The sequence below is a fragment of the Heterocephalus glaber genome, unplaced genomic scaffold, assembly GCF_053883595.1.
Source record: "Heterocephalus glaber isolate CG9 unplaced genomic scaffold, H.glaber_assembly_v1.0 deba00001613, whole genome shotgun sequence".
Lineage (NCBI taxonomy): Eukaryota > Metazoa > Chordata > Mammalia > Rodentia > Bathyergidae > Heterocephalus > Heterocephalus glaber.
In genome coordinates, this window is record NW_028258384.1 from 15610269 (window position 1) to 15622448 (window position 12180).

Here is a 12180-nt window from a genome sequence, read left to right on the forward strand (position 1 = left end):
TTTTCCTTCTTTCCTTTCCCCTCTCCCTCCCACTTCCCCTTCTCCTTTGGACATTTTCTTCCTATTTCACATTATCTATTATACCTTTTTATCCTTATTCACACTTTCAGTTTCTCACACTAGATTTTGAAATTCCAAAAGGATACTTCACAGAACTTGAGAAAACAATCCAAAAATTAATCTGGAACCAGAAGAGACCTAGAACACCAAAAGTAATTCTAGTCAAAAAGTAATTCTAGTCAAAAATGACAAGTAGAAACTTGAAACTAAACTACAAAGCTACTGGGATAAAAACAGCATGGTACTGGCAAAGAAACAGACCTGAGGATCAGTGGAACAGATTAGAAGATACAGAAACAACTCGAGACATATTCAGCCACCTCATTTTTGACAAAGGAGCCAAACACCCTCATTGGAGGCAAGATAGCCTCTTCAATAAATAGTGCTGAAAAAATAGGGTTTCAACTTGCCAAAGATTAAAAGTGCACCTATATCTCTCATCATGCACTAAGCTAAAGTTGAAATGGATTAAGGATCTGATTATTAAAACAAAAACACTAAACCTGATGGAAGAGTCGTTAAGTAGAACTCTTGAAGAAAATGATGTAGGAAAAGATTTCATGAACAAAACCTCAGTTACTTGTGAACTAGCACAAAGAATCAACAAGTGGCATCTCTTCTTAAAAAGCTTCTGCACAGCAAGAGAAACCACCAACAGCATGAAGAGACAATCCACAATATGGGAAAAATTTTTCACCAGCTGTTCCTCAGACAAAGGTACTATCTGGAATATATAAAGAACTTAAAATCAGACCTCCCAAATTTAAGGACACAATCCAAAAAAGGGCATCTGAAATGAACAGACTTTTCTCAGACAAAGTAGAAACAGCAAATAAACATATGAAAAAATGTTCAACATCACTGGCCATTTTTGAGATGCAAATGAAAACAACACTGAAATTCCACCTCACTCCAGAAAGCATGGCTGGTATCAAGAAATCAACCAATAACAAATGCTGGTTGGGCTGTGGGGAAAAAGGAACACTTCTCCACTGTTGGTGAGGGTGTAGACTGGTGCAACTACTGTGGAAATCAGTATGGAGATACCTCAAAATCTAGGATTAGAGGTTCCATTTGACCTAGCTATTTCTCTCCTGAGTATCTTCACCAAAGAATTAAAAGGATCATACCACAGTGATATATGTGCACCCATGTTCATAGCAGCACAGTTTGGAAAAGCTAAAATTTGGAAGCAGCCCAGTTGCCCATCAACTGGAAACTGGATAAAAAAATGTGATTTTTAAAAAATAAAATGGAGTACTACTCAGCCCTAAAGCATGAGAAATTAGAGAAATTCATAGCTAAATGGATGCACATTGAGGCCATACTCTTAAGTGAAATAAATAGGACACACATGTTTTTGTATTCTTAATGATAATCTTCCTGACCAGGATGAGATGAAATCTCAATACAATTTTGATTTTTATTTCTTTGATGGATAAATATGTTGAATATTTTATATACTAATTACCATTTTTATTTTTTTGTAAATATCTGTTCAATTTATTTGCCCTTTATTCATTGGTTTCCTTGAGTTATTTGTTAATTTTTTGTATTCTTTGCATATTCTAAATATTAATCTCCTATCAGAAGAGTAGCTGGCAGTATATTTTCCCATTCTATAAACTATTCTTTTACTGTTTTTTGGCAAACAGTAGATTTTAACTGAACGTTGTCACATTTGTTAATTTTTTTCTGTTGTTTCTTGTGTTGATAGATTCTTATTCAGGAAGTCTTTGCCTGTGCCTATGGTTTCAAGAGTTTCCCATATTTCTTGTAGCATTTTCAACATTTCTGTTCTTATGTCTAGGTCTTTGATCCATTTTGACTTGATATTGTTATAGGGTAAGTGGTAAGAATCTAGTTCCAATTTTATGCATGTAGATGTACAGTTTTCCCAGCACCATCTGTTTAAGAGGCTGTCTTATTTCAAGCACATGGTTTTGTGCCCTTTGTCAATAATAGGTGGCTGTAGGTGCTTGGGCTTATTTCTGAATCTTTCATACAATTACTATCACTGTATTTTTCTTTTTTTGTTACCGCTGATCAAACTTAGGACCTTGCACTTGCAAGGCAGGCAGTAGCATCACTCAGCTAAATCCCTGGCCCATTTTTTTGTGCCAATAATATTTTTTTGTTACTATGACTTTGTAGAATAATAAGAGATTGGCTATTGTAATGCCCCCAGCATTGTTCCTGTTTCTTGGGTTTGCTTTAGTTATTCTTGACCTTTTGGATTTCCATGTGAATTTTAAGATAGATTTTTCTAGTTCTGTAAAGAATGTTTTTGTTTTTGTGTTTTTTATTTTTTGTTTATCCTTGAATTATATAATAATTACATTCATCTTGGGAAATTGGTAAATATTCAAATTGCATCTTGATCATTTTTACTTCTGGTACCCTCATCCTACCCTTTCCACAGATCCATTCCCATCTCCATAAAATCTACAACCCTTTTTTCTACTGCCTCTCTTTTAGTTCACTCTTTAAGTTATTTATACTTTGAGTTTCTGAGATAAGAGAAGGCAAGTAATATTTATCCTTGTATTTTCTTCACTTCATATGATGGTGTGTCTCCATTTAGGGTGTTTTTATGTACACTCTCTGTAGTGCTGGTTTGGTAGTCATGAATTTCTTTAGGTTCACTTTGCTGCTGAAAGTTTTTTCTTTATCTATCAATTTGGAGGGATCATTTTATAAGATATAAAAATTCTGATTGGCAATTATTTTCATTTATGGATTGAAAAAACTTCATTCCAAGCTTTATTGGAATTTGTGTTGAAAATCTGTTCCTACTTAATTGCCTTAACTTTATAGATTTTACTGTTGTTCCTTTGTGACTAATTCCTGTATTCTGGGGATGTTCTTTTCTGATTGTGCCTGTTTGGGGTTCTAAATGTCTCATTTACCTATATATTGAACTCTTCTTAGATTTAGGAGATGTTCTGCTATGATTTGGGTAGATAAATTATTATAACTTTAGTGACATCTTCTGATTTATCGATAAGTCCTATAATTATTAGGTTGATTTTTTTAGTCATCTAGAAGCTATTGCATCCAGGTTCTATGTTGTCTTTGTTTTTGGGGTGTTGCTGACTACATGTTCTACATCAATCTTGTCTTCAAGTTTTGGTAGTATCCTCTTATATTGGTCATTCCTGTTGCCCATACTTTCAATTGAATGTTCATATCTATTATTTTTGTTTAATTCCTTTTCATATTCTCTAAATCTTTGCAAAAGTTGTAATTCATATATGAGATTGTCTTCTTCAATTTAATCAACTTTTATTTGTGTCTTTTTAAACTCATTGAACAGTTTATCAATCTAATCCTTTATCTGTTTAATTTTCTATAGGCACACTGAGTATCTTTTGTATTTGCATATTAGTTTCTTCTTTGATCCATTCAAAGAATATTTTAAACATTTTTTTAAATTATTTACCTGAAACTTCCTCCACTTCAGTCATTGTAAGATCATCTTTTTGATAGTTAAGTGATACTGGTGGCATCTTATTGTCTTGTTTCCTCATGTTTCTATTGCCTCTGTGTTGAAGGTTGAAGATCATTTAGGGTAGAAATGTTGTGTTGCTACTGTGGAGATTCCTTTAATTTGTATGTTTCTGTGATAGTACAAATAATCAATCTATACAATGTAACAAGATTCCTGGTTACTATTTTGTAAGGAAAGAACAGCTACTGGTTATATTCTTATCTACAGAAACAATGACATTTCAATCATATAAATTAAAACCTGTTTTAATAATTTCACACTTTTTCAGTAATCTAGGAAAACTGTGAAGTAGTTTTGATGTCAAGTAGGGTGGCATGTAGAGGATGATTGAAGGAGAGAAGAAAAATGGAAAGGAAGAAAATAACTTAGAAAGGAAGAAGAAAAATGATAAGAGTAAAGAAAAGACAGAAAAGACATGGCACTTTTGTGGTATCATTTTTATGTCTGGAATAGAGGGAGAAATGAAGGTTTTGAGAAATTATTTGCAGGTGCAGAGGAAAGTATAATGGGATATTGGGGAAGCAAAAAGAAAGTCAGAAGCAATTAATATGCTAGTAGATATATTGTGTTTGAAACCTACATACACAATATTTGGTGACATATCCATAAAAGATAGTATTTAAAATAAAGAATTAATTAATTTCTATTTATTTCACATATAAAATTACCTCATGAGAGGGGAAAAAGAAAACATACACACACACAAAACAAAAAAGAGTCTTCTCAGTCTTATTTATTCTTCAGTCAGAATTTAACTACTGTGTTCTTCCCTTTTATTTCAAAAATGATTTTATATGTCCATCAAGTAATGAATGGATAAGAACATGAGATATTTATACACAATACAGTCCTAACTTGCCATAAAGAAGAATAATCTTAAGTCATTTATAGGAAAATGGATACATATTGAGACCATAATATTAAGTGAAATAAATCAGAGAAACAAGCTTAAGTATGTTACTTTTATATGAGAAACTCAAAATATAAATAAAATGCACAATAAAAGATAGATTATATGAAATAACAAGAGATTTTCTGCATGTGGGAACAGGATGTAGAGATGGAGGGAAGGCAGAGGGAAAGAAGGGAGAAGGAGATTTTAAAAAGAATTAATATGTTTAATGTACATGTTCTAACTCCCCATGAGGAATGAGATCATTATATACTATAAACACGTACTAATACAAAATATAAATTTTTGAAAATGAGAGACTTTGTCTTGTAGGAAGGCTGATCTTCTGTCCTCTGTGGTTGTCATCAGGACAGTAGTGCTTGAGCTAGTTCCCTTCTGTTGCAGGGTGGCGACCATTACTGTGCAGAGGATGAGAAAGATTCCTCAGACACAAGACTTTAGTTCAGTCAGTGAGAGGACACAGAGGGGCCGCTTCCTCAGCATAAGAGAGCTTCAGGGAAACAGCAATAATCTGAGACCTCTGTGGTTATTTATTTGTTGCCCAAAGACATGAGAACAAAGATGTAAAAGAAAAGTTTTTGCAACATTTGATCAGGGTATAGGGCCAGAATGGGATGGTTTGGTCATGTGACAGATATTGATCTAGTTTAAGCAATCTTATTCTGGTAGAGAGGACACAATGTCCAAAGCAAACACCTCTGAGAACAAACTGCACTTAATTCTGCTGTCTATTGCCCTGCACATTCTGCTCTAAACTCTAACCATGCAGTCCAGATGCCTAGAAACTTGTTCCAAGGTCCCTTCATCTTTACCCATGCACTTTAATCACTCTTTTGGCCAGGGTCTCCCCACACTCCACTGTGATATTATCTCTTACCTGTGAGTGAGGGGTTTGAAAGTCTGGCCAGACCATTGAGCCTGCTTCTTGTTTCCTCTACAGACACAACTTTGTTAGACTTCAATTGCACTTCTGTGGTCATGACTACCTAAATTTTTGTATCTCTATTTTATTATTGGATACCTTTAATTGCATTGGAATGGAGATCTGAGTAGGACTGGTCAAACACTTAGTATTCTGCTGATTTCTAGGAGCCCTTCCTTGATCTCCATGTCCCTCTCTCTATGAAAATCTCTGCAGCTGTTCATGTCTGCTCTTTCTGTGCCTAACTAAGCACACCATGCATTACCTTCTGACCTCTACTCTCCACCCTACCCCTAGTCCTCTCTGGCTTTCTCCTTGCACTAAACTGTCTTCTAGTTCCTCTCAAGGTATCTCTATCCTTCCCATGGATTCAGTGGTGTTTAGGGTTTGTCAGAAGAGACTGCTTCTGCCTGGAATTGAATAACATTTGGAAGCCAATTAGAGGGAGCAAACAGGAGCTCTGAACTCAGCTGCTTTGGTGATCTCACATAGATTGAGCTTTTGGTGGCATTTGAGAGTAAATCGTGGGTGAGATACCACAGGGGCACAGAGTTTGAGGCATTTGGGAAGGTGGTTGGAGAGTGCCCACTCTTTAGCTGCTATAGTGCTTTTTCTCCATCCTCAGGTCACACTGGTCACACTGGTCACAGCTGCTGCATGCCTCTGATACTCACAGACCCATTTAACCCTTGATTACTGGCTCTATCTTCCTATCCAGAGCTGTGGTCTTGCTTCTTCCTTTCCCCAGAGCTCATGAACACTAACTCCACCATTGCTCTCACAGTGGTTCTCTGACCTAAGCCTTCTTTAGTGCCTTGACCTGAGGAGGCACTATCCTGTGAATACATCATTCACTAGGCTCTGACTTTCTGTGGAAAGAGAACTAGGACACATAAACAGTGAGCAGTGACTACTAGGCTGGGCGCAGTTGCAGCAGTCTGATTGCCTCTTCTGTACTAGTCTTCTTAAAGCATGTTGAATTTTGTAGAAGACTTTTTTTCCTACATCAACTTAGGTTACATATGACTTTTATCCTTGTTTCTATTTATTTCACTTACTTTTTTTTGAAATTCTATTTTCTTAGCTTCTTTGATGATATTGTTTAGTGATTTTTCTCTTGTTTTCTGATATGTCTACTTATTTTTTGTATGGAGGCACTTCACAAATGGCATAAATAGTAGTATTTTCTTGAAGATATATCCCCACCTTGCCATTCTCACTGTTTTGTATTCTCTCTGTTATTTCATATATGATCTATACTGAGAAGATTTCTAACCTCCTTATGTAGTTGTGGCCCCTTTTTTGCATTTATATTAAAATATCAAACTCTTCAATGAACATCTCCCTGTCAATGGTCAATGGAACAAAAAGCTGAGTGCCTTCCAACTAAACTTGATTACTTTTTAATTCCTTTTCCACAAATCTAATCCATAGCCTATAATAACTGATGGAATCATCATTCATTCAAATCACTCAGGTTAAAAATCCAGATAACATCCCATATTTCCTTCTCTCTCTCTCCCATTCCAACAGTTCAGTGAATGTTTTTTGAATTTACATAAAAATATAACTAAAATAACAGAAGATAATATTTTTGGAAATTTACTACATGTCAGGTATTGTATCAAAATTTTTAAGAATATTTTCCCAATTAATCTGCATATTACAAGCACTATTTTCTCCATTACACTTATGGGGAAAATGGGACCTATTAAATTTAAATGCAGTGTTTTATTCAACAGAGATTATAGTAAAGTTAAGTTGGTTAATGTGCCACAGCTCCCAGAGCACATGAGGCTTCTGGGTCAATGAGCCACAGCTCCCAGTGCAGAGGAGGCTCCCAGGTCAATGTGCCACATCTACCACCACAGAGTAGGCTTCCAGGTCAACATGTTACAGCTCCCAGTGCAGAGAAGCACGCTTCCAGGCCAACCTACCACCACTTCCAGCACAGAGGAGGTGAGCTGGGTGAGTGCCAGCAGCACCCCCCCATTGAAATGTGAAGACACGTAAACAAGCCTCAGAACCAGACTTGTAGATCACCTACAGCAAACCCAAAGGGAAAGGAGATGGCACACTCTGATACTCAACCACCTGGACTCCCTGACCTAGAAAAGAAAGAGGAAATGGAAAAAATGAAATTAGAAATAATTTCTCAGATAACAGCAAAGACTGTGCCCATAGTGCAAGACATGATTAAGAAATCTAGAGAGGACGCAGATAAACAAATAGAGAAGCTGAAGAACATGATGGAATCCCAACATAGAAAACAAATGGAATTCATAAAACAGATGCAAACAGATTTCCAGGAGATTAAAAACTCCATTGAAAGCCTATGCAGCAGAATGAGCCAATGTGAGGACAGAATTTCAGATATGGAAGATAAGATTGCAATTAGTGACAAGGAAAAAAAATAATTATTTAAAATTATAAGGGATCATGAGAAATCAATCCAGCAGCTGCTAGATGATGCAAAGAAGAATGAAATAAGACTGATTGGCGTCAATGAAGAAACAGGAGAGAGTACAGATGACATAAAAAAACTGTTCACAGAAGTGATGGCAGAAAACATTCCAAGCAGTGGAAAAGAATTTGACATACAGATAAGTGAGGCATATAGGACTCCAACTAGCCTTCATCAAATCTACACATAGGCCAATCATTGTTCAGATTCCAGAAACTCAACATAAGAACAAAGCTCTACAAGCAGTTAGAGAAAAGAAACAAATTTTGTACAAAGGAAAGCCCATCAGAATCACAGCAGACTTCTCAAGGCAAATCGTCAATGCAAGAAGAGGTTTGAATGATGTATGTCAAGACCTAAAGGAAAACAACCTCCAACCCAGATTGGTGTACCCTGCAAAACTATATTTCAAAGTTGATGGTGAAATAAGACAGTTTCATGACAAGGCCAGGGATTTATCTCAGTGGTTTCACCACCTGTTGCACAAGCGCAAGGACCCAAGTTTGATCCCCTGCACTGAAAAAAAAAAAGATGTTTTCATGATATAGAACACCTTAGGAAGTTCATGAATACCAAACCAGCACTCCAAAATATTTTAGACAAAATCCTAGGAAAAGACAATGAGGATCATAACCCCCCGAATCTCAGCAGAATGAATCCACCAGGCACAACAAGATATTAAAAGGAAATGGGCAGAATCCAACAAAAAGAAAATGTCATGACAATGATAATTCAATACATATAAGTTATAACCATGAATGGTAATGTTCTCAACTCACCAATCAAAAGAAATAAACTGGTAGAATTGGTGAAGAAGCAAAATCCAACAATATGCTGCATACAAGAAACACAATTCCAAAAGTAACTCATGGATTGAAATTTAAAGGGTAGAAAACAATACTCCATGCAACAGGAGCCCCCTCACCCCCCAAAAAGCAGGAGTAGCTATCCTCTTTGAAGACCAAGTAGATTTCAAACCCACACTGATTAAAAGAGACAAAGAAGGGCACTACATCCTTATAAAGGGAACAATCCAAGAGGAAGACATGACAATCATAAAAATCTATGCACCAAATGGTAGTCCGCTCAACTATATAAAACAAATACTAACAGACATGAAAAATCATATAAGCACTAATGCAATAGTAGTTGGAGAACTCAATACCCCATTGTCACAAATAGATAGATCAACTAGACAAAAAGTAAGCAATGAAATACTAGAACTCAACCAAACTCTTGAACAAATGAACGTAACAGATGTCTAAAGAATGTTCCACCCCACAAAATCAGAATACACATTCTTTTCAGATGCACATGCATTGTTCTCCAAAATAGACCACATATTTGCTCATAGAACATTTTTAGATAAGTGCAAAGGAAATGAAGTTATCCCCTATACATTATCAGACCATAGTGTGATAAAATTGGAGATTAATAGCAAAAGAAACAGCAAAAATTTCATAAAAACATGGAAACTGAGCAACACACGTTCTGAATAAACAATGGGTCACAGGCGAAATTGAAAATGAAATCAGACAGCCCCTTCAATTAAATGACAATGACAATACAACATATCAAAATCTATGGGACACAATGAAAGCAATCTTATGAGGGAAATTCATAGCAGTGAATATGCATATTAGGAAAACAGAATGAGCCCAATTAAACAACCTGATGCTGAACCTCCAGCTTCTAGAAAAAGAAGAGCAGGACAACCCCAAAGCTCATACAAGGGAGGAAATTATAAAGATCAGAGGAGAAATCAATGCAATGGAGACTAAGAGAACGATACAAAAAAATCAATGAAGCCAAGAGTTGGTTCTTCGAAAGAATTAACAAAACTGACAAGCCCTTAGCCAAACTTATCAGCAAAAGGAAAGAAAAGGCCCAAATTCATGCAATTAGGAATTAAAAGAATGAAATTATAACAGACAGAGCAGAAATCCAGTGGAGCATCAATACCTACTCAAAGAACCTATATGCCAATAAAAATGGAAAACACAGAAGAAATGGACAGATTCCTAGATACATATGAATTACCAAAGTTGAAGGAGGAAAACCTAAAAATTCTAAACAACCCAATATCAATTAATGAAATTGAAAATGTAATTAAAAACTTACCAACTAAGAAAAGCCCAGGTTCTGACAGCTTCACTGCTGAATTCTACAAGATATTTAAAGAGTAACTACTGCAACTACTGTTTCAACTCTTCAATGAAATTGAAAGGGAAGCAATACTCCCAAATTCATTCCTGGAAGCAAGCATCACCTTGATCACCAAAGCAGAGAAAGATCCAACCAAAAAAGAGAATTATAGGCCAATCTCACTAATGAACATAGATGCAAGAATCCTTAATAAAATACTGGGAAATAGAATCCAGAAGATTATCAAGAAGACCATACACCCTGACCAAGTGGGATTCATCCCAGGGATTCAGGGATGGCTCAACATACACAAAGGAATAAATGTAATACACTATATAAATAGAATCAAGGACAAAAAACATAAGATCATCTGAATAGATGCAGAAAAAGCATTTGACAAAATCCAACACCCATTTATGATTAAAACCCTACAAAAAATTGGAATAGACAGTCTCTGTCTGATAAAAGCCATCTATGACAAACCAACAGCCAATATCATACTAAATGGTCAAAAACTGGAATCCTTCACATGAAAATCAGGAACAAGAAAAGGATGTCCACTATCACCACTCCTGTTCAATATAGTTTGGGAAACATTAGCCACAGCAATTAGACAAGAGAAAGAAATAAAAGGAATAAAAACAGGAAATGAAGAAGTCAAATTCTCATTATTTGCAGATGACTTGATACTCTTTATAGAAGACTTCAAGAACACCAAAAGTCTTCTGGACTTAATAACCAAATTCAATAAAGTAGCCAGATACAAGGTCAAGACACAAAAATCAATAGTTTTCCTCTACACAAGCAACAGACTTACTGAGAGAGAAATAGAGCAAACAATTCCTTTCACAATAGCATTGAAAAAGTGAAACACCTAGGAATCAACCTCAAAAGAAATCAAAGACCTCTTCTCTGAAAACTATAGCACTTTGAAAAGAGAGATTGAAGATGATATCAGAAAATGTAAAGACATCATTTTCTCCTTGGTAGGAAGGATCAACATAGTGAAAAAGGTCATACTTCCAAAACTGCTATATAGATTAAATGCAATTCCAATTGAGATTCCAGCAGCATACTTCATGGACCTTGAGAAAACCATCCAAAAATTCATTTGGAACAAGAAGAGACCCAGAATAGCAAAAGCAATTCTAGGTAACAGAGACATGGCAGGGGTATTACAACCCCCAACTTGAAACTATACTACAAAGCTACTGTGATAAAAACAGCATGGTACTGGCAAAGAAACAGACCTGAGGACCAATGGAATAGATTAGAAGATACAGAAACAACTCCAGACACACTTAGCCAACTCTTCTTTGACAAAGGAGCCAAATACCCTCACTGGAGGAAAGATAGCCTCTTTAATAAATGGTGCTGGAGAAATTGGGCTTCAACTTGCCAAAGACTAAAACTCGATGTTTATCTCTCACCATGCACTCAACTAAAATCGAAATGGAGCAAAGATCTAAATATTAAAAGAGAAATGCTGAACTGGCTGGATCAGATGTTAGAACTCTTGAAGACATTGGTGTATGAAAAGATTTTATGAACAAAACCTCAGTTGCCCATGAATTAGCACAAACAATCAACAAGTGGGATCTCTTCTTACTGAAAAGCTTCTGTGCAGCAAGAGAAACCACCAGCAGTGTGAAGAGACAACCCACAATGTGGGAAAAACTTTTCACCAGTTGTCCTTCAGAAAAAGGTCTGCTATCTCAAATCTATAGAGAACTTAAAATAATCAGACCTCCCAAATTTAAAGACCCATCTGAAAATGGGCATCTGAAATGAACAGACATTTCTCACACAAAGAAGTAGAAATGACAAATAAACATATGAAAAAATATTCAACATCACTGGTCATTCAAGAGAAGCAAATGAAAACAAAACTGAGATTCCACCTCACTCCAGAAAGAATGGCTACTGTCAAGAAATCAACCAATAACAAATGCTGCCAGGGCTGTGGGGAAAGAGGAACACCGATCCACTGCTTGTGGGAGTGTAGACTGGTGCAACCACTGTGGAAATCAGTATGGACATACCTCAAAGAATTAGGACTGGAAGTCTCATTTGACCCAGCTATTCCCCTGGTGGGTATCTTCCCCAAAGAATTAAAAGAATCATACCACAGTGATATATGTGCACCAATGTTCATAGCAGCACAG